Source organism: Ctenopharyngodon idella, chromosome 7 (genome assembly GCF_019924925.1).
Source record: "Ctenopharyngodon idella isolate HZGC_01 chromosome 7, HZGC01, whole genome shotgun sequence".
NCBI lineage: Eukaryota > Metazoa > Chordata > Actinopteri > Cypriniformes > Xenocyprididae > Ctenopharyngodon > Ctenopharyngodon idella.
This window is the reverse complement of record NC_067226.1, coordinates 49183840-49204661: the sequence shown is the minus strand read 5'-3', so window position 1 is coordinate 49204661 and position 20822 is coordinate 49183840. Positions and strand designations below refer to the sequence as shown.

The window sequence follows — 20822 nt, the reverse complement described above, 5'->3', positions numbered from 1 at the left end:
AGCATTAGCTCAACATTTGGGAATCAGGTCTATTCGTCTGTTTACCCAGTTGCTCATTAAATGGCAAGCTGTGCTTAAAACAACTGAAATGGACTTGTTAACAGAGTATTCTGTTGGTTCCCGAGTTCCTAATCCCAAAGACTCTTTTCCTTGTTTGCTTCTGTCTATAAATGTTGAAGGGATTATCTCTCCTTTCATTGAAAATGTTGCATTTTTGTGTAAAGACTTTTTTTAAGTACTGGTAAATCTTTGTACAGGTCTTGTGTTTTGGTTTTTAGCAAAAAGGTTTTAAATGGAAAAGTTGATACTCCTTGGTGTGATGTTTTTAAACTGGATCAAAGCATAACACCTGAGTGGCGATCCTTGTATAAACCACTGTTGACCAAGAGATCAGGTGATTTGCAATGGAGAATTCTCCATGGTGCTGTCGCGGTTAATGCTTTTATTTCAGTTTTAAACCCTGAGGTTGCTTCTACATGTCCTTTCTGCTCTGATAGGGAAACTATCTTTCATGCTTTTATGAATTGTTCTAGATTGCAACCTTTATTTCAAGTTGTAAGTAATGTTTTTATGAGTTGTAATGAGACCTTTTCTCTGGAGACGTTTATTTTGGGGTTCAAATATGTGAAAAAAAAAAAAAGGATTGTTTGTCAACTTCTGAATTTTGTTCTAGGCCAAGCAAAACTGGCCATTTATATAAGTAGGAAAAGGAAAATAGAACAAAATATAAATCAGAACATAGTAGCCTTGTTTTTTCAGAATCAGAATCAGAAAGAGCTTTATTGCCAGGATTGTTTACACATACTAGGAATTTGTTTTAGTGACAGAAGCTCCACAGTGCAACAGAGTGACAGCGACAAGACAAGACACAGATAATAAAAAGAATAAAAGAATAATATACAAATATACAAGATAGACAAAGTGCAAAAAACAATATATAATATAGACAATTTGTATGTACAGATATGATGTGTGCAAATTTGAAATATAAATAAGTATGTGTTTTAAGTAAATAATGTATAATAGTGTTGTGTGTTCCGTGTTTGTCAAGTGTTCATGAGATGGATTGCCTGAGGGAAGAAACTGTTCCTGTGTCTGGTCGTTCTGGTGCTCAGAGCTCTGTAGCGTTGACCAGATGGCAACAGTTCAAAGAGGGAGTGTGCTGGATGTGAGGGGTCCAGAGTGATTTTCTTTGCCGTTTTTCTCACTGTGGATAAGTACAGTTTTTGGAGAGTGGGGAGGGTTGTACCAATGATTCACTCAGCAGACCGGACTACCCTCTGTAGTCTTCTGAGGTCAGATTTGGTAGCTGAGCTGAACCAGACAGATATAGAAGTGCAGAGGATGGATTCAATGATGGCAGAGTAAAACTGTTTCAGCAGCTCCTGTGGTAGGCTGAACTTCCTCAGCTGGCGAAGGAAGTACAACCTCTGCTGGGCCTTTTTCACAATGGACTCAATGTGGTTGTCCCACTTCAGGTCCTGGGAGATTGTGGTGCCCAGGAACCTGAATGACTCCACTGCAGTCATAGTGCTGTTCATGATGGTGAGTGGGGGGAGAGCAGGGGGGTTTCTCCTGAAGTCCACGATCATCTCCACTGTCTTGAGCGTGTTGAGCTCCAGGTTGTTAAGACTGCACCAGACAGCCAGCTGTTCAACCTCCAGTCTGTAAGCAGACTCGTCACCGTCCTGGATGAGGCCGATCAGTGTGGTGTCGTCTGCAAACTTCAGGAGCTTGACAGAGGGGTCTTTAGAGATGCAGTCATTGGTGTACAGGGAGAAGAGCAGTGGGGAGAGGACACAGCCCTGAGGGGCGCCGGTGCTGATGGTGCGGGTGCTGGATGAGAATTTTCCCAGCCTCCCAGCTAATGCCTTCATCACGCAAATGCATATTACCTGGTTGCGATATTATACAAAAGAGCTCGGTCTCCTTATTTAAATATCCTAAAAACGATGATATGGAGAAGGGGTGAATTAATTTTGTCTCTGCAGTGATCATTTTACACTGGATAGTTTTACAAACTTTCATCAGAGATAACTTGGATTCACTGATAATCCGCTATTATTGGTGAATGGGGCTGACAATCGGCAGTATGAGCCCACCAAAGAGTGTAAGTTGCCTTGTGTGCTTATGTTATAATTAGTAGGTAGTCCACAGTAACTCTACTAAATTTTGCAACCCTCTAACGTGATTCTTTTGTTTATATGCATCAGTATGTTTGACTCATTAGACAAGTAAGTTGAGACAGCAGCTCTCGCGAGTGGGTGTGGTTTCAGCGCCAACATCGGATTCTGTTGTCATTTAATCCACTCATGTCATTGTAAAACTGTATCCACTCCTTTCTTCTTTGGGAATTTATTTTGAAAAATGTTGCAGTGGTTTTTCTGTTCTTGCAATGAAAGTCAATGTGGTCCAATATTGTTTTTGTGCATTTATAGATGGCTTTTAATATGGGCAAGTGTGATGAAAGAAAATATACTGAATTAGCTTTCTAGGTCAGCCTACAAACTGACGGCCATATTATCTAATAAAATTTGGTCTAAAGCCTCAAATATATAACCATCTCTTCTATGAACTATTGAAAATCATTGCTGAAAATCTCCCATTGCGCTGCTGCACAGAACAGTGGTGATTTACTGCATGTGATCAATGTGATTTTAAAATAACATTCAGTGTCTTTCTGGAGAACCTGCTGACGCTGAGACACATCTTTACAGAGCCGAGTATCCTCAACACTGCACAAATATACAGTATAAATAATGAAAAGTAATGAGTAGTGATTATGATCAGGTCAACAAATTGAAAATGATAGTATATATGACAGGGAAGTGGATTTACGCCTCAGGGTTCAAAGTCAGACCATTCATTGGAAATCATCTGCCAAAATTCCAAGAAAAATTAAGGGTGTGTATCTAACCCTGTCAATCACATTGCAAAATGAAACACTTCATGAGTTGCATGTGTCACTGCTTAAGATGACACATCAGATGTGCTGAACTGGAATGACAGTAATCTGATGATTTTCTCTAGGGTGTTAGTTTAATAAATAGTTTAATAACTGCTGTAAAAATGCTAAAAAAGGTTAATTAATATGGACAAAGCTTATATTAAAATGTAATATGATAGAGTTAAGGCCCATTCACACAAAGAATGATAACTATAAAGACTATTACAATAGTGTCCACACCAGTGGATGATATCGTTCATAAGAGTCTGTCTCTTTAAATGCTTGAGCTCATTACAGCAGGATGCATTCTGATTGGCTGTCAATGTTTTTATTATGGATAAAATCATTCTGAAAATGATGCCAACGATATTGTTTCTCTGTGCTGTCGATATAGCTGTAGTGTGGTGCTATTCTTTAATATTGAGAATGATTTTTAGAACTATATCTTTATTGATGGTGTGAACAGGCCTTCATATATCACAGACACACTTTTAGTCATATGACTACATTTAGTTTTTTTAACATGTAAGACAATTGCTGTCTATTTCACAACAGTGTATGAAAAAGCTGTATGTCAAATAAGCAGGATACCAGAAAACACAATTCATGAAACAGAAAACAAACAATACAGCATCTGAAATGAGTAACCATCCCATAATACCACAGGCACTGAGGAGATGAAAATGTCTTAAAAAATGACTCGACTTTTCTCTCTACCATTAATTATTTTTTAACTACTGAAGTTACTGATTCTCCAGCAAATATGTATGTAATTCTAAGTAAATCTGTTTTTATGTTTTAATAGTTTGTTTGTTTGTTTGATTGGCAAATGCTTGATATGGGAAACTAATTTAGCACAAAACAATTTTCCTTTGTGTTACCATTTATTTATCATTCCAGCTACTAAAGGTTAAAACATCACGCCCATGTGGGTGGATTTCATATAACTTGTCAGGCTCATATCATCCAGAGATTCATTGCTGGAATTGCTTTTGTGATGATTATCATCAAGGTTAATTTTTGACGTGACTCACTGTCACACAGTAATAAGAAAAATAGACCAAACCAAATTCCACTGCTCTCTACACTCAGTAATAAATGTCTGCGTGTCTTTGATGTTGCAACACAATTATGATTTGAATAGTTGCCTTCAGGCTCTTGATTGACCTGATTTTATTTTTATCAGTTGATGTGTTCTAAAATATGATCTTATCACTTTTATCTTCATATGCATTTGGTATATGTTTTTTTTTAAAAAGTGATTTACATTCCATTTAGGTATTTTATCAGTTCATGCATCTAAACAGCACCAATAGTCATTTCCATGAAAATGAAACCAGACTAATAAAAGGGTTTAATGCTCTGTTAACCAGCAAGAACTCTGACATCTGAGTCATGTTCAGAAATGAAAGGGGGAAAAAAGGAAAACCAGACAATGCAGTCATGTGAGAAACTGTCTTCAGTAAAACATCCTGAACATCCAGTGGTGTAAGTAAGTATTACACATTTTATAAGAGCATCCACATGATATTTTAATTCAGATAAATCCTGTCAATGATAATGTGATAAAAATCAGCTGATAATGATAAAAAAAAATAATAATAATAATAATGCGCAATGCAGCATTATGTTTATTTCTTGTAAAATCACTGATATGGTTGATTAAAAATAAGAAGACTGATTCTGAATTTGGATAACATATCTGAATCATGGTAGTGTTTATTTACAACCCAAACACAGGTCCCATTTCTGCCCATAGTAGAAGGAAACCAGGTTTATTATTCAAACATCTTCATTAATCTGCATTTACAGAAGCTGCTGTACTCCCTATAAACCAGGGGTGTCAAACTCATTGAGGCTGAGGGCGGATGGGAACAAATGGATTGCTCCTGATCGATTGCTCCTGTCTGCCTCGCGTCTGCCTCACTGCTCAGAGTGGTTTGTGTCTGTAACTCCGTATAGCTTTGTTTTGAATCTCTTACTATCATTCATCGTTTATATTATCATTACCATATATCTAATATTGCCTATCACATTAATCTGACTTCGCTAGCTTTTAATCTAAGTCGCTATCACAATGCGTTAGCATTTCGCTAGCTTGTTAACTTGTCATCAGTCTCTCGTGCGCTCCTTTTTCTACGCGTTCATCAAACAGCTGTGGTAAGTCGGATCAGTCTACAAACACAGTGAGTCATGTCATCCTCTCCTTCTATTGTTACTTGCTCTGCCTGTCTCATACTTTCTCTGTCAGTGACGAGGGATTTACATGTCATAAATGTAGGGAAATAGTCAGGCTGACATAGAAAATCTCAGAATTAGAGACACGCATCCAAACTTTAATTGAGGATAGCAAGAATGCAAAGGCTTTAGATACTGTTTTGGATGCGACTAGCTTACTGAACTCTGTACATTGTTCGGTTCCGGCTGTAGAGCCCGTGCAGCAGGGCAATTGGGTAATGGTGAGACGGCATAGTTGTTCTCAGAAAGGCCTTAAAAACTGCTAGATTTGCTTATTTTTCAAATCTTTTAGAAGAAAATAAACACAACCCTAGGTATTTATTTGATACAGTGGCTAAATTAATAAGAAATAAAGCTTCAACTTCTGATGTTTCCAAACAGCACAGCAGTAATGACTTTATTAACTTTTTTACTTTCAAGATTGACAATATTAGAGAGAAAATTATAACCATGCAACCGTCTACTACAGTATCGCGTCAGACAGTGCATTGTAGTATCCCTGAGGAAAAATTAAATTCATTCATTGCTTTAGGAGAGGAAGAATTGTCTAAACTTGTTAAATCATCAAAATCAACAACATGTATGTTAGACCTTATACCGACTAAGCTATTGAAAGAGATGCTTCCAGAGGTTATAGATCCTCTTCTTAATATCATTAATTCATCTTTATCATTAGGATACGTACCAAAAACTTTAAAGCTGGCTATTATTAAACCTCTCATTAAAAAGCCACTTGATCCTAGAGAATTAGTCAATTACAGGCCTATCTCAAATCTTCATTTTCTGTCAAAAATACTAGAAAAGGCAGTATCATCACAACTATGTTCCTTTTTAGAAAGAAATGGTATCTGTGAGGATTTCCAGTCAGGATTTAGACCGTACCATAGTACTGAGACTGCTCTCATTAGAGTTACAAATGATCTGCTCTTATCATCAGATCGTGGTTGTATCCCACTATTAGTGTTACTGGATCTTGGTGCTGCATTTGACACTATCGATCACAACATTCTTTTAAATAGACTCGAAAAATATGTTGGCATTAGTGGAATTGCACTGTCATGGTTCAAATCATACTTATCTGACCGTTATCAGTTTGTAGTAGTAAACGAAGAGATGTCATATCGATCACAAGTTCAATATGGAGTACCGCAAGGCTCAGTACTAGGACCGTTGCTGTTCACTCTGTACATGCTACCCTTGGGAGATATCATTAGGAAGCATGGCGTTAGTTTTCACTGTTACGCTGATGATACTCAGCTCTATATTTCTTCGCGCCCTGACGAAACTTAATGGAATGCATAGCTGATATAAAAAATTGGATGACCAGTAATTTCCTACTACTAAATAAAAAACAGAGATTCTAATTTTCGGACCAAAAACTTCTGCACGTAATAACCTAGAATACTGTCTAACACTTGATGGCTGCTCTGTTAAGCCTTTGTCGCCAGTTAGGAACCTGGGTGTGCTCTTTGATACCAATCTTTCATTTGAAAGCCACATTTCTAGCATCTGTAAAACCGCATTCTTCAATCTTAAAAATATATCTAAACTACGACATATGCTCTCAATGACAAATGCAGAACAGTTAGTTCATGCGTTCATGACCTCAAGGCTAGATTACTGTAACGCTTAATAGCTTAATAACGTAATTACTGTTAGGCTGCATAAATTAGGTCAGCCGGAACCAGGAACACTTCCTATAACACCTGATGTACTCGTTACATCAGAAGAAGAATAGCATCTACGCTAATATTAGTTTCTCTGTTTATCCCGAGGTTTACCGTAGTCAGCCGTATCCAGGTGAGATCGAGGACCTGCGCCTAAACACGACCACAACACATCCCTGAAGTGTCAGCAGAGATTGAGTCAACTAGATCATCCACTGTGAAGGCCTCATCGACACGACAGCCAGTGGCACAGTTCCTTAACAAACCGTCCATACCATCATGATGAATACGATCCTCAACTGGATGGAACTGGAATAAATACTTTGACTATTGCAATCCCAATCAGACTTATGATAGCTGCCTGAATCATAATAAAGCATTGTTCGCTGTTGGCCAGAGGAGAACTGGCCCCCTGACTGAGCCTGGTTTCTCCCAAGGTTTTTTTCTCCATTTTAACACCTGTTTGCTACCTGATGTCACCTGTTGGAGTTTGGGTTCCTTGCCGCTGTTACCTTTGGTTTGCTTAGTTGGGGACACTTGACATTTGATATTCAACAGTGTTTTGATCTGCCTGCATTGTCACCATTGTATGCAAACTGAACTGAGTTGGATGATGACAACACTGTTCACTCCAGTGCTGATATAGATAAATTAACTAAATAACTATTGATTCTTACAACCGAATGAATCAATACTGAATTTACTTAAGATGGACAATGACACCATTTTCTTTAAGAGCTGCTGTGCAGCCAAAATTATATACCAGTTATCACTGTAAAGCTACTTTGACACAATCTGCATTGTAAAAAGCGCTATATAAATAAAGGTGAAATGCGCTGACAGTTAGTCTACATTGATATTAACCATGCAAACTACAAATTAATTTGCAAGAAAACTAGAAAAACACTGCTCTGTGAAAACTGCATTTTTACAGTGAAAACTTGTTTTTTTATATATATATATTAGGGATGCAACGATTATGATTTATTTTTATTTATTTTTTTTGGCTGATTTCGATTTTTTTTTTTTTACAAATTGGTCGATTCCGATACTGGGTGGCGATTTTTTTTATTTTTTTAAACCAAATTAATTTGTTGTTTATTTGCTCTTTAACAGTCCAAACTGGCCTTTGAAATTAGAGGCAATTTAATCATGATGCAAACAAAGATGCTACACACATGCAGCATGCCATGAGCAGTTGGTTTTTATTTAAATTAGATTGTATAATTTAAAGATTTAAAGCAAAAACAGAATGATCTGACTTTTGTTTTGTGAAATTATGCTATAATTATGCTATAAGACATCTGCACAAAACAAAAACAGCAGACAGACTGAATTAAAATGCAAATTCACTCTCTGACAGTAGATTTACCTTGGGGCATTACATTGGTTTCCACTGTACACAAAGCAGTGCTGCGTTGTCTATGGAGGTATGAGGAAAAGAAAATGCCTTTAATACTATTCTGAAGACAGTTCCCTTCAGAGATACAATCATATAAATCCTCACCCCCAATTCAATATTTATATATTTCTTCCTATGTTTTGGGCATCACAAACAGTGAGCTTGCTGTGTCTGGTGTAGTATTTGCTCGGCTGTGTTCTCTTCTTCTGTGTTCTCGTCTCCAACATTCAATGACCAGATGAGCAGTGCAATTACAAATAAATCAACTCAAAGTACTACATTCATAATACATTGATAATACATTGATGAATAAAATAAATAAAAGAACAGTGAATAATACTAAATAAAATAATAAATGAATGCACAAATATTCTTTATAAAAGCTGCTTGTCCTGTTTGTTCTCTTCTGCATTCTGAACTTATTAATCACATACCACAAAACCCACAACCTGGCTCTGTCAGTGCATTCTCAATACATATTTGGACATTTCATCATTCAGACATCATGGTATCGTGTCAAGTTGTACAGCATTGTGCATAAAAATAACAAATTAATGATCTTTTCGAATTTTTTTTTTTTTTTTTTTTCATTTTAAAAATAAGAAGGTTGTTCCAGACCTGGGTCCAGCTTTGAGATATACGATGGGCCAAGTGAAATTCCTGGTGGGAATTCAACATTATTTTATTTTTTCCCTGTAACAGATTTCGTAACTAAAAGAGGGAGGTCTTGAAAGGGACAAGGAGAGTACAGAGACAGGATCTAATGCAGCAGTCTGTGACAAGCAGAGCAGGGCGAGAGCCGTGAGAGAACGGTGCGAGGCCGGTCGCGTGATTGCTAAGGAGCGTCACCTGCGCACTACACCAGTCTTGTATCTCTCACAGAGGAGCTCCGGAAGCATTAAAGGAGGAGCGACAACAGTGAAGGATGAGAAAGGACCAGGCCTGGATTTATGTTATGTTTTTATTTACAAAATAACAAATGCAGGAGCACTGCAGCACAGGATAAACTCAGGAGAACAGGATAAACACAACCAAATTAACAGTGACATGGGAACGGACAGTGATGAACAGAAAACGTGTGCTATATATATACAAAGAGTGAGCTAATTAACCCTCTGTGGTCTGAGGATTTCACGATCAGAGTCTGAAAATGATGACAAAATAAAGTTTTATTAAATAACTCAAAGGCAGATAAATCCAAGAACAAGTAAACAACACAAAACTGTGTGCACAGCACAAACAATACCAGACAAATGTGAAGTGAGGACAGAGCAACTTAAATACACCACAAACAATAGTGATAAATGACAAACACCTGTGATGATTAAATGAATCTCCATAGCAACTCATAAGTGCCAGGAAACTGAACAAGGGAAAACAGGAACTAATGAATACAAACTAAAAGTCCATGAACACAAAACTAAATGAAACACATGACTGACAATTCGTGACATTACAGCCTCGCACCGTAGTGTGCAGGAGTGCCTTTAGAAAACAGTTGATTGTAGTGGTTCAACCTTAATGTTATGAAGTGATGAGAATACTTTTCGTGCGCAAAAAACTAAACAAAAATAACGACTTTATTCACCAATTTTTCCTCTTCCCTGTCAGTCTCCTATGGCCGACGCTGTTCAAGTGATAAGCACAGCGTATGCGTGTGATGCTGACGCAGGATCTGGCCAATAATAAGTTGTCATTCTGATGTAGAACCTGAAAGCTCTGCACTGTGTTCCCTGCGTCAATTGTGTAGCAGAATGACAGGGAAGAGGAAAAATTGGTGAATAAAGTCGTTATTTTTGTGTTGTTTTTACTACTTCTCTGGACCTTGAATGATGGTAATTACGTTGCTTTCTATGGGAGATAAAAAAAAAAACTCTCGGATTCCATCAAAAATATCTTAATTTGTGTTCCGAAGATGAACGAAGGTCTTGTGGGTTTGGAACGACATGAGGGTGAGTAATTAATGACCCCCAGTTTCACAGACAAGGCTTAAGCTAGTCCCAGACTAAAATGCATGCTTGAGCTGTTTTAACTGAAAGTAATTTGTACTGACAGATCTTAGAACATTTCAGTGCCATTGTTTTGTCTCAAGATGCACACCAGTAATGCTTTTTTTTTTCCTTTTTTTTCTAGTGAACATTTATAAAAGCTACTCAAATGACCTAATTGAACTAAGGCCTAATCCTGGCTTAGGCTAAGCCCTGTCTGTGAAACTGGGCCTAAGTGTTCCAGAGGCAACAGTGGCAAGGAAACCAAAATCCACCAGGTGACAGAATGGAGAAAAAAACCTTAGGAGAAACCAGGCTCAGTCAGGGGGCCAGTTCTCCTCTGGCCAATGAGCACGGTGTGATTATAATTTGGTCAGCATTACAAGTCAGAATTCAGATTGGAATCACGGTAGCATTCAAATTATTTAATCCAGCTCCTTCTGGCTGAAGATCGGATCCATCACCTTAAAGTAAGTTTTTGATTGAATCACTTCCGTTGTAAAAATCAGTAATTATTAATTAGGGGCCGCTTAAATGACACCTTTTTAACTGAAAACAGAAGACTTTTAGTGTGTTCTTGCCATTCATTTACATGTTTAGTCTGTGTATGTGCGCAGACGCTTAGTCTTTTTTACAAAGTGACATTACCAAATTACTTGTCTGGTCCACATAATACAGAAAAATTAGTCGTGTCCGCAGATCCATGAGAACTGGAATCATTTTGCTAATGTTTTATCTATACATAGGGAAGGGAAAGGGAAGGAGGCCTAACCAGCGGATAGTTTAGTTGACACTTCAGGGCTGCGTTGTCATCGTGTCTAGGCTCAGGTCCTTCATTTCATCTGGATACGGCCTGGATCTGGCAGACTACGGCAAACCTCGGGATAAACAGAGAGAGACTAATATTACGTAGACGCCATTTTTCTTATGATGTAGTGAGTACATCAGGTGTTATGAAAAGTGTTCCCAGTTCCGACTGACCTAATTTATGCAGCCTAACAATTTACATGATTTGAATTTATAGAAGTAGATAATGTGTTATGTGTATGCCAGGTTAAAGAGATGTGCTTTTAGTCTAAATTTAAACTGACAGAGTGTGTCTGCTTCCCGAACAATGCTAGGAAGACTGTTCCAAAGTTTAGGTGCTAAAAAGGAAAAGGATCTACCGCCTGCGGTTGATTTTGATATTCTAGGCATTATCAACTGGCCAGAAATTTGAGATCGCAATAGACATGAAGGACTATAATGCGTTGAGCTCGCTCATGGGGAGCTAAACCATTTAGTGTTTTGTAAGTAATTAACAAGATTTTAAAATTTATATGAAGTTTAATAGGGAGCCAATGCAGTGTTGACAGAACCGGACTAATATGGTCATACTTCCTCGTTCTAGTAAGAACTCTAGCTGCTGCGCTTTGGACCAGCTGTTTATTTATTAGATGTGCTGGACAACCACCCAGTGGAGCATTACAATAGAATGATCATTTTTGGGTGAAACTACGCCTTTAAGGTTTTCCGTGTTACAAACAAAGCAGTGACAGCTGAAATAAAGCCCCTGAGGGACATGTGACCTGTTGCATGAAGCTAGCTGAACAAACTCTGAGTTTCAGAGTAGGTTTGGAGTTGACAAATCCAGATAAATCCAACCTGGTTTAGATCAGGATCAACTGTTGCACATTGCTCGGTATAAACTTTCTCTGTCAACTCAGGTTTAATCCAGAGTTTGCAAAGCGCGTGCACCTGAAAGTGTGACACATGCGGCAAACAGCCGCAGAACATCACACAGAACAAGGAGAACGTCAGTTTGATTTACTTCTCGCGAGAGAGCCGCACAATTTATGTCTCTTCCGAAGATTAAAAGATTGTTATGAAAAATATGAAATTAAATGCATTTACAAAGCAGGAATAAACACTGCTACATGTAAGCTTAACCTGTTTTAAAGCTTTATATATTATGCATGTATTATATTTATTTTAATTTAAAAGCAAAGTTTAATATTACAAATGACTTACTTCTAGCTTCTGACCAAGGCTGTATCTCAATACTAGTGTTACTTGATCTCAGTGCTGCGTTCGACACTATAGATCATAAAATACTCCTAGATCGACTACAGAATTACACTGGTATCCAGGGACAGGCATTACGGTGGTTTAGGTCGTATCTATCAGACCGTCACAATTTTGTTTATTTAAACGGGGAAAAATCTAAGATAACGATAGTAAATTATGGAGTGCCTCAAGGATCTGTGTTAGGCCCTCTGCTATTTTCAATATACATGCTGCCACTTGGTAATATTATAAGAAGACATGGAATTAGTTTCCACTGCTATGCCGATGATACTCAGTTATATATTTCAACACAACCAGATGAAAACTCTAAATTATCCAATCTGACAGAGTGTGTTAAAGAAGTAAAACATTGGATGACTAGTAATTTTCTTCTATTAAATTCAGATAAGACTGAAGTATTACTTATTGGGCCAAAAACCTGTACACAGAATCTCTCAGACTACAATTTGCATTTAGAAGGATGTACTGTTACTCCATCCTCGACAGTTAAAGACCTGGGTGTTATATTAGACAGCAACTTGTCCTTTGAAAATCATATTTCATATGTTACAAAAACAGCCTTCTTCCACCTCAGAAACATTGCTAAGATACGGAATATGTTATCTGTTTCTGATGCAGAAAAGTTAGTTCATGCTTTCATGACGTCTAGACTAGATTACTGTAATGCATTACTAGCTGGTTGCCCTGCTTCCTCAATAAACAAGCTACAATTGGTACAAAATGCAGCTGCTAGAGTTCTTACCAGGTCAAGAAGATATGATCATATAACACCAATTTTATCATCTCTACACTGGTTACCTATTAAGTTCCGTATCGATTATAAAGTACTGCTAATGACCTATAAGGCTCTAAATGGTTTAGCTCCTGTGTACTTAACCGATCTTTTATCGCCCTACAATCCTTCACGCTCTTTAAGATCACAAAACTCTGGACTTCTGGTTGTACCTAGGATAGCCAAGTCCTCTAAAGGAGGGAGAGCGTTTTCACATTTGGCTCCTAAACTCTGGAATAGCCTTCCTGATAATGTTCGGGGCTCAGACTCGCTCACCCAGTTTAAATCTAGATTAAAGACACATCTCTTTAGCCAAGCGTTCACATAATCCATCTCATATCAGATCAATTGCACATGACTATCTTTGCTTAATGTTATGAACAGCAGCTATGCTAATTATTCTCCATTTGCTTTTCCGTTTTACCTCGGGACTAGAGAGTACATCAGTTTCAGTTTGGATCCAACCTCTTAAGAAGACCTCAGATGACTAAAACTTTGGAAGAGACGGCGCCAACTCCTGCGAGGACTTCAGAAGATGCAACATCTGGATCAACACGCATATTCCCAAATTTCTATATATCCTAATTATTGTTAATATGTAATTCATTTTTCCAGGAGCTCTTTGCTTCTACCTTCAATTAAATTGCTAACAGTGATTGTAAATTAATTGCCTAAATTATTACATTATTAGCAAACTGCATTCTCCAAATTGTAATGTTGACATGCACTCTCTGTAAAGCTGCTTTGAAACGATATGTATTGTGAAAAGCGCTATACAAATAAATGTGAATTGAATTGAATTGAATATTGTCAATTAATATAATAGGCCTAATTGTATGAATATGTCATATGAATTATTCATAGTTTTAATTTATTTAATATAAATATAATGAATAATTAGCAGCAAAAGATGAGCAATTTTGTCTCTAAAATGTTTTCACTATAAACTGATTTAATTTGGAACGAGAGATACAGGGGGAGTGGCTTTATTGCATCAGATGCATGTCACTTTACTGACAGCTGATTGGTCCAGTTTTGGTTTGCAATCTCTAACTCAGAATAAAACCTGCTCCGGAGCAGGTTAGCCGTGTAGCATAAGTTACCATGGCAATGAACACAGCTAAAAACCAATCCACCTTCATGAGCCTGAAAAAACAGAGTTTGCTGAATGAAGTCTTGGGCTCAACAATACAGCCACTACATCACATAAAACACATAGTAAACAATAACAAAATAGCACAACAACAACAACAACACATACATTAAGAGAGAGAGAGAGAGAGAGAGAAATAATACAATAAAATAAAAATAAAAAAACTTACTAAATGTTATTTAATAACTTAATTGCAGAAGGAATAAAATAATTTTTAAAACGGTTTAATCTGTATCTTTGCATTCTTAATCTCCTACCCGATGGCAGCATTTCAAACTCAAGGTGTGTCCAAGGTGTGTGCTGTATCATGCAGAATCTTATATGCCTCCCTCAGTAAAGACTTTTCATACAGGGTCTGGAGATAAAAGGGTTCTTATTCTTCCCATGATCTTCATAGCTGTTTAAATAAGATGTCCAAGCCTGGATTTCAACTGTACTGTCAAATTACCATACCAAAGGTGTATTCCATATCTAATCACATTCTCCATTATAGCTTGATAAAACAACAAAATAATAATAATACTACTGACACCATATAGTCTGAGCCTTCTCAAAAAATACAATCTTGTTGTAACCGAGTACACAGATTATCAACATGAACATGCCATGTAAGAGAACAGTCAATATAAACACCAAGATATTTGTATGAGGACAACTGTGTTATTGGAACGTTATGAATATGTACAGGGCTATGAGCTCCAATTGCTATTGGATCGAATATCATCTCAGTTTTCTTCACATTCACAATCAGGTAGTGGGCATCACAACACTCTATAAAGTGGTTAATTTCAGAGTGGTAAGACGAGATGTCTTGGTCTTTATATAGTAAGCTAAGGACAGCAGTGTCATCACTAAATTTCACAATGTAATTGTTGTTGTTTTTGCTCACACAACTGTCTGTGTAGAGTGTAAAGAGAACTGGGGAGCTCACACACCCTTGAGGGACTCCTGTACTGATATATTGAGAGTCAGAGATCATCTTGTTAACCTTAACCTGTTGGATTCTGTACATTAAAAAAAAAAAAGTACCATTTTATGATATAAGGATTTACATCCATCCGTTTCAATTTCTCCAGTAATAAATATGGTTGTGTAACAGATGTAGGTGCAGTCAGAAAAAAACAACCAAGGAAACATACATGTGTAACTTCACAAGCAATTTTTCATAGAGCCAACAGTATTCATAGCACACAATGGCAGGTTTAGTATAAAGTGAGATTATAAAATAACCCCCTACATTTTTTTTTTTTAAATAAATAAAACAAAAATCTCCCCAACAGTGAATCTCTGCCACGTCCACCAGAGAGTATCTTGGTTTATGGGTGTGTTAGTGGAGATTGACAGCTCTTTCCCCCGGACAGGGTGCAGGTTTTGGAAAGTGCCACTAGCTCTACTGGAACACACTGTAGTAGTGCACTGGTGTGTTTCTACTGAAGTCCTGAAAGCCAGAGTCAAAGCCTACTGTTTCCAGTGAATCAGAGCTTATGAATGATTTGAGTGGGAGCCACTGGGTCTGACGTGGGTTAAAGGCCTGTTCACACCCACATGCACATGCTTTGTCTGTCCAAATCAATGTGAGTTTGACTCTCTGCCAGAAAAAATAAATCACTGCTTTTTGTTTCTGACACCTGCATGCCACAAATTAAGGAAACCAAGCAGCATTCGCATGTTTTCAATTTGAGCTATTTACCTAGAATTACGTATCACATTGTGTTTATCAAACAATGCCAAATGCTACGTCCCAATTCTCCTACTTCTTCTACGCCCTAAAAGTATGTACTCTTTTTGTGAACAAAAAATACATATTTTGAGTGTGTAGCAAAAGAGTAGACAAGCTTTGGGAAATACTATCACGTCATACAATTGCGTCTTTGCTCTCTGTCACATCCTGTCACCGTAAACTGGTCTGTCAATCATCTTACATCCTCCACCACATTTCATTTAGTTAATTTCCTACCGTATTGTCGAGCAATGCAGTAGCACGTTGATCTGCAGTCACGGGTCTTTCATGTGGAGAACTCTCCTCATATGCATAATGATGCATTTAAAAGTTAATGGCCAATCGGATCTTTATAAAAGTGGTATTGCAAATGAAATATAACACGGATAACATTAAATAAATATTTTCTATCAGGTTAAACTGATTATTAGTCACTCAAACCTCTCACTGTCAGTCGCGGATATCCGCCATGTTTTGTAGTTTTTTAACACTTTTTACTCGTGTTTGTAGTTCTGAACTGAATCCTCATCCAAAGCGCAATGGGTTGTGGGCAACATTAGCCTTTATAGTGTGCACGGATCCACACTTCGAAAATCTACCGGAAATAGTAGACCATCCGGGGACTTTTGGCATACTCTTTTCAACATACTATGCTTTGGGACACACTTATTTTAATCTCACATACTATTTAGGATGGATAGTATGGACATTGGGACGCAGGGAAAGACAAAAGCAGCTCAAATCCATTTCCACTGATGGTTACGGATTCTTAACCACACGGCCTGTGCATAAACATCTCCAGCTCGCAGCTCCAATCACATGACCTAAAGCACCAATTTTATTGGGTGGCCAGCTTTATTTTGCAGTGCAGTGGAAAAGAGATTAGAACAGATCATTGCATTGATGGCATGTCAACATTTGTGTCAATTCAAATTAAAATGTTTATCACAGCAAATGTTCCTGACGATCATTTGTCTTGGTGTGAGCAGGCCTTTAGTTATGTCGGTGGTTTATAATTCAAACATCTTTATTAAACAACATTTACAGTAGCTGCTGTTCTCCCTACGACAGCTGCTCAACTCTTCCTCATATAAGAGTCTGTTTGCCTCATTAAATCTCCAGAGGAACCCTTGGCTCCAAAATTTAATGACCAGACGAGGAGTGCAATTACAAATAAAAAAAGCTCAAAGTACTACATTCAGACTTGATAATACATGGATAAATAAAATACAACAAATAAAATAATAAATGTATACACAACCACTCATCATAAATCTGCTTGTCCTGATTGTTCTTTTCTGCATTCTGCAGTACACATCCTGCATGCAAATTTACTATTCATCTACCAAAAACCCACCTCTTGGCTCCATCACTGCATTCTGAATGCATATTTGTTCAGTCATCATTCAGCCTTCAGGATATCACGACAAGTTGTATAGCATTGCCCACGTGAAAAAGACATACAATTAAATGTATTTAAAATGTACTTTAAATTCAAGTAGTATGTTTATAGTACATTTGTATTCCCAACCTGCTTATTTGAAGTGCATTAAAAATATACTAAATTGCATTTTAATATATTTCTAAAAAGTATACTAGAAATACTATGGTAATAAATATATGCTTAGTTAAGCTTTTAAGAAATATGCTAAAACACAAGCATACTTTAAGTGAAATTTTAGTGTATTTACAAAAAATAAAAAATAAATAAATAAATCTTATTTTACTCTTACTTTTAAGTATATTTTATGTGTAATTTGTGTAAGAACATAGCAAAATGATTCAGATTTTAGTAGGTTTGAAGTATACATACTTTATTTATAACCATGTGTAGGTCTACTGCAATATATTTTAAATATCTATGTAATGAGCATGTGCTTCAGCCTGCTTTTCAAAAGTAAGATATTTTGAAAAACATTTTTAACATTTTAATATATTAATTTCACCCCCTTCACTCGTCGGGAAAAAAGTCAAGTCAGCCTAAAATCAGCCTAGCTCACTGTGTCCTCTTCCATAATACAGCATATTACCTTTGACAAGAAACAGCCAACAGCACAGTGTGTTTGAGAGTATTTACCAAAATAAAACACCATGGGCCCTATTTTAATGATCTAAGCACATGGTCTGAAGTGCATGGTGCAGGTGCACTTGGGGCGTGTCCGAATCCACTTTTGCTAGTATAACGACTGGAAAAAATGGTCAGTGTGCCAGGCGCATTGTCTAAAAGGGTTGTCCCTGTTCTCTTAATGGGTCATGGGTGTGTTTTGGGCGTAACGTGCAATAAACCAATCAGAGTCTCATCTCCCATTCACTTTATAGCCAGTTGTGCTCACACCATAGTGGATTCGCAATTTACATGGCGGAATTTGCAAGCGGAAAAACTGAATGCTTCTCTAGTGAGGAAACGGATCTGCTCATGTGTGAGGTTAAAGCGCGCAAGCAGACCATCTACGGGACAAGCTGGATTCCACCAAAGCATTTTTGTCTTTATGCACTCAATAATAATCTTTTACATTGTAATGCTTTTATTTTTAATATTTGGCATGTTTGTGTGTGTAACAAACAGAGTGTACGTGCGTTGTGCACCTGCCTATAGGTGCATATTGTAAATAAAAAAAAATAAAAAAAATGATTGACTTTAGACTAGGTTTCAGTTGGTCACTGCGCAGTCTATTTCAGTTTCCTCAAAATAGCAACACGCCAACAATGCACCTGAACACACCTCGTTTTCAGACCAGCACGCCCATGGGTGAACAGATGCGTGAGTGCATTTGCTGTTTAAACAATGTGGTGCTGAACATGAAAATGATAACTTTGTCGGGCTGAAACTAGCAAAATACACTTGCGTTGTGCCGGGTGTATGATAGGGCCCCTTGTAATAAAGTGCAAATCCTCATTAAATAATTGCATCATCACACAATTGGTGTGTGCATTTCAGCAAAATATGGTGACTGGCCACAAAACCAACAAAATTTTATGTAAGCCAACGCAACATGACAGCGCTCAGACCAAAGGACATTAGCGACAGACACTTCCGCATCATTGAAAGTGAACAGCAATCATGGCATTTTGGAATAAACCACCACAAACCAGCAATGTTGATGATAAATCATATCATTAGACCGGCAGAGCAGCCAATTAAATGTATGTAACAGACTGTATTAAACTTATGATTTGGGAAAAATGTAACTATTATGCAGAATTACAGCAAATGTGCATGGTCACTATGTCGAGAGAACAAGTCGACCACTTATCGTCTGAAGGGACAGAGACGAGTATTGACCAAGCTCACGCAAGTACCAGGGAGGTTCCTGAAGAGCCTACACTCTGATATAACTCTAGGGAGTTAGGATACAAACTTGGACGTTGGACGTGCTAAGAACCTACTCGACCCAGAGGATCGCTTTCAAGGTGGCCCGCTCGAGGGCCAACTACTTGCTAGCAGATCTAGAATTCCAGGGCTAGTATCAGGGAGGCTCCACTGGAGCCTGGGCTAACTAATAACCATCTGCTCAACTCTAGGGAACTAGGACACGCAGGAACCCAGCTCAACCGGGAGGATCGCTCCCAAGGAGACCCAAGGAGGGCCAGCTACTTGGTAGCGGATCAAACTTCAGCAGAAACAGCCACAAGAGTTACTGCAGGCTTGGAATACTCGTTTGCATTGCCATAATGAGCCGTGTACTCAGCATAATGCTTTCTACCCTTAAAACAAGGGGAGTTCAAATCTATGTGACCGGGCTTATGAGGAGGCCTCAGATAGGGCCTACCACTCTAGCTTAACATGGCCACAGGCCCGGGGCTAATGCTCGAGCTCCAAGGGAGCGTGCTCATCTCACCCTGAAAGAAGGGAGTATTTGATATGCTCAACCTGGGCATCGCTGGTGATGGGCACATATGGGGCACAGAGCGAAGTGAGCTAAACCGAAAAAGTGAGCTCAAGAGTGAAAACCTGAGCAAAAACTCTTGCTCCAAGATGAGAAAGACCGTCTGAGCTCAGCTCTGGAGAAATGGAGGCCCCAACAGGAAGAAATTCCACAGGAGGGGCCTGCAACACTCGGCCCTACAACTTGATAAAAATCAAGGAGCTTATGGCTGAGAGATTGCTCTAAGCTCGACCAGATAAAGCTACTACCAAAGCTCTAGAGAGCGGAGACTTCAGCAGAGTGCTTCCCACTCTCTAAACGAGAAACACACACACACACAGCACGAGCAAACAGTTTCCTCAAAAACTGAACGCGCACGGTCCTCGCCCAAACAAACAACGCACAAGTAATGTGTATGATTAAGTGTGAGAAACTCGAACCAATCCACCCATCACTCGAACGTTTGCATCCTCAATATCACAGACTGCTGATATTGAGGATGCAAAAGACAAAGCATCCTCAAACAGCACAACACTCTCGTCAGCTGCTGAAGCATACGAAAGAAACATGTACAAACACTTCAGTCGAACTTCTTCTGTGCGCATCGAGCACAAAAGATTGTCTGTCTTCCCATAGGAAGACAGACAAACAAGAGTGGAGCTTCCTCAACGGGAAAGCTCTACAAAAACATGTAAAGAACTCTCGAGTACTGAACATGCATGCTCTAACAAAGGATGCACAAGTCATGAGTGTCATCAAGCGTCAAAAATCTAAGACATGGATGTACACACCGCTTGAAACATCTGCTTAAAAAAGCCATTCTTACCTAGAACAGTGTTTGAACAGCATTTAGATAAAACAGTCCTTGAAGACAAAAAGAGGTCGACTTGTTCTCTAGGTGCCCCTTATGTGCGTTTGGGTCGCACGATTGGCCAATACGATTGCCGTGATTTGATAGCGTTTCAGACACCGCTTCCCGCGGAGGTGTTCCCCATAGCGTTA

General features: G+C 38.2%; 1 long non-coding RNA gene across 2 annotated transcripts; it reads left to right on the top strand.

Annotated features, from left to right (window-relative positions):
* The first annotated feature begins 4374 nt into the window (after positions 1-4374).
* On the top strand, positions 4375-13841 carry LOC127516801 (uncharacterized). Of its 2 annotated transcripts, none has more exons than XR_007931087.1 (3): positions 4375-4435; positions 4760-10712; positions 13517-13841. It is a non-coding gene; the product is annotated as an uncharacterized LOC127516801 (long non-coding RNA). The 2 variants fall into 2 exon arrangements; XR_007931086.1 differs by having other exon boundaries at positions 4421-4439.
* Positions 13842-20822: the final 6981 nt, after the last annotated feature.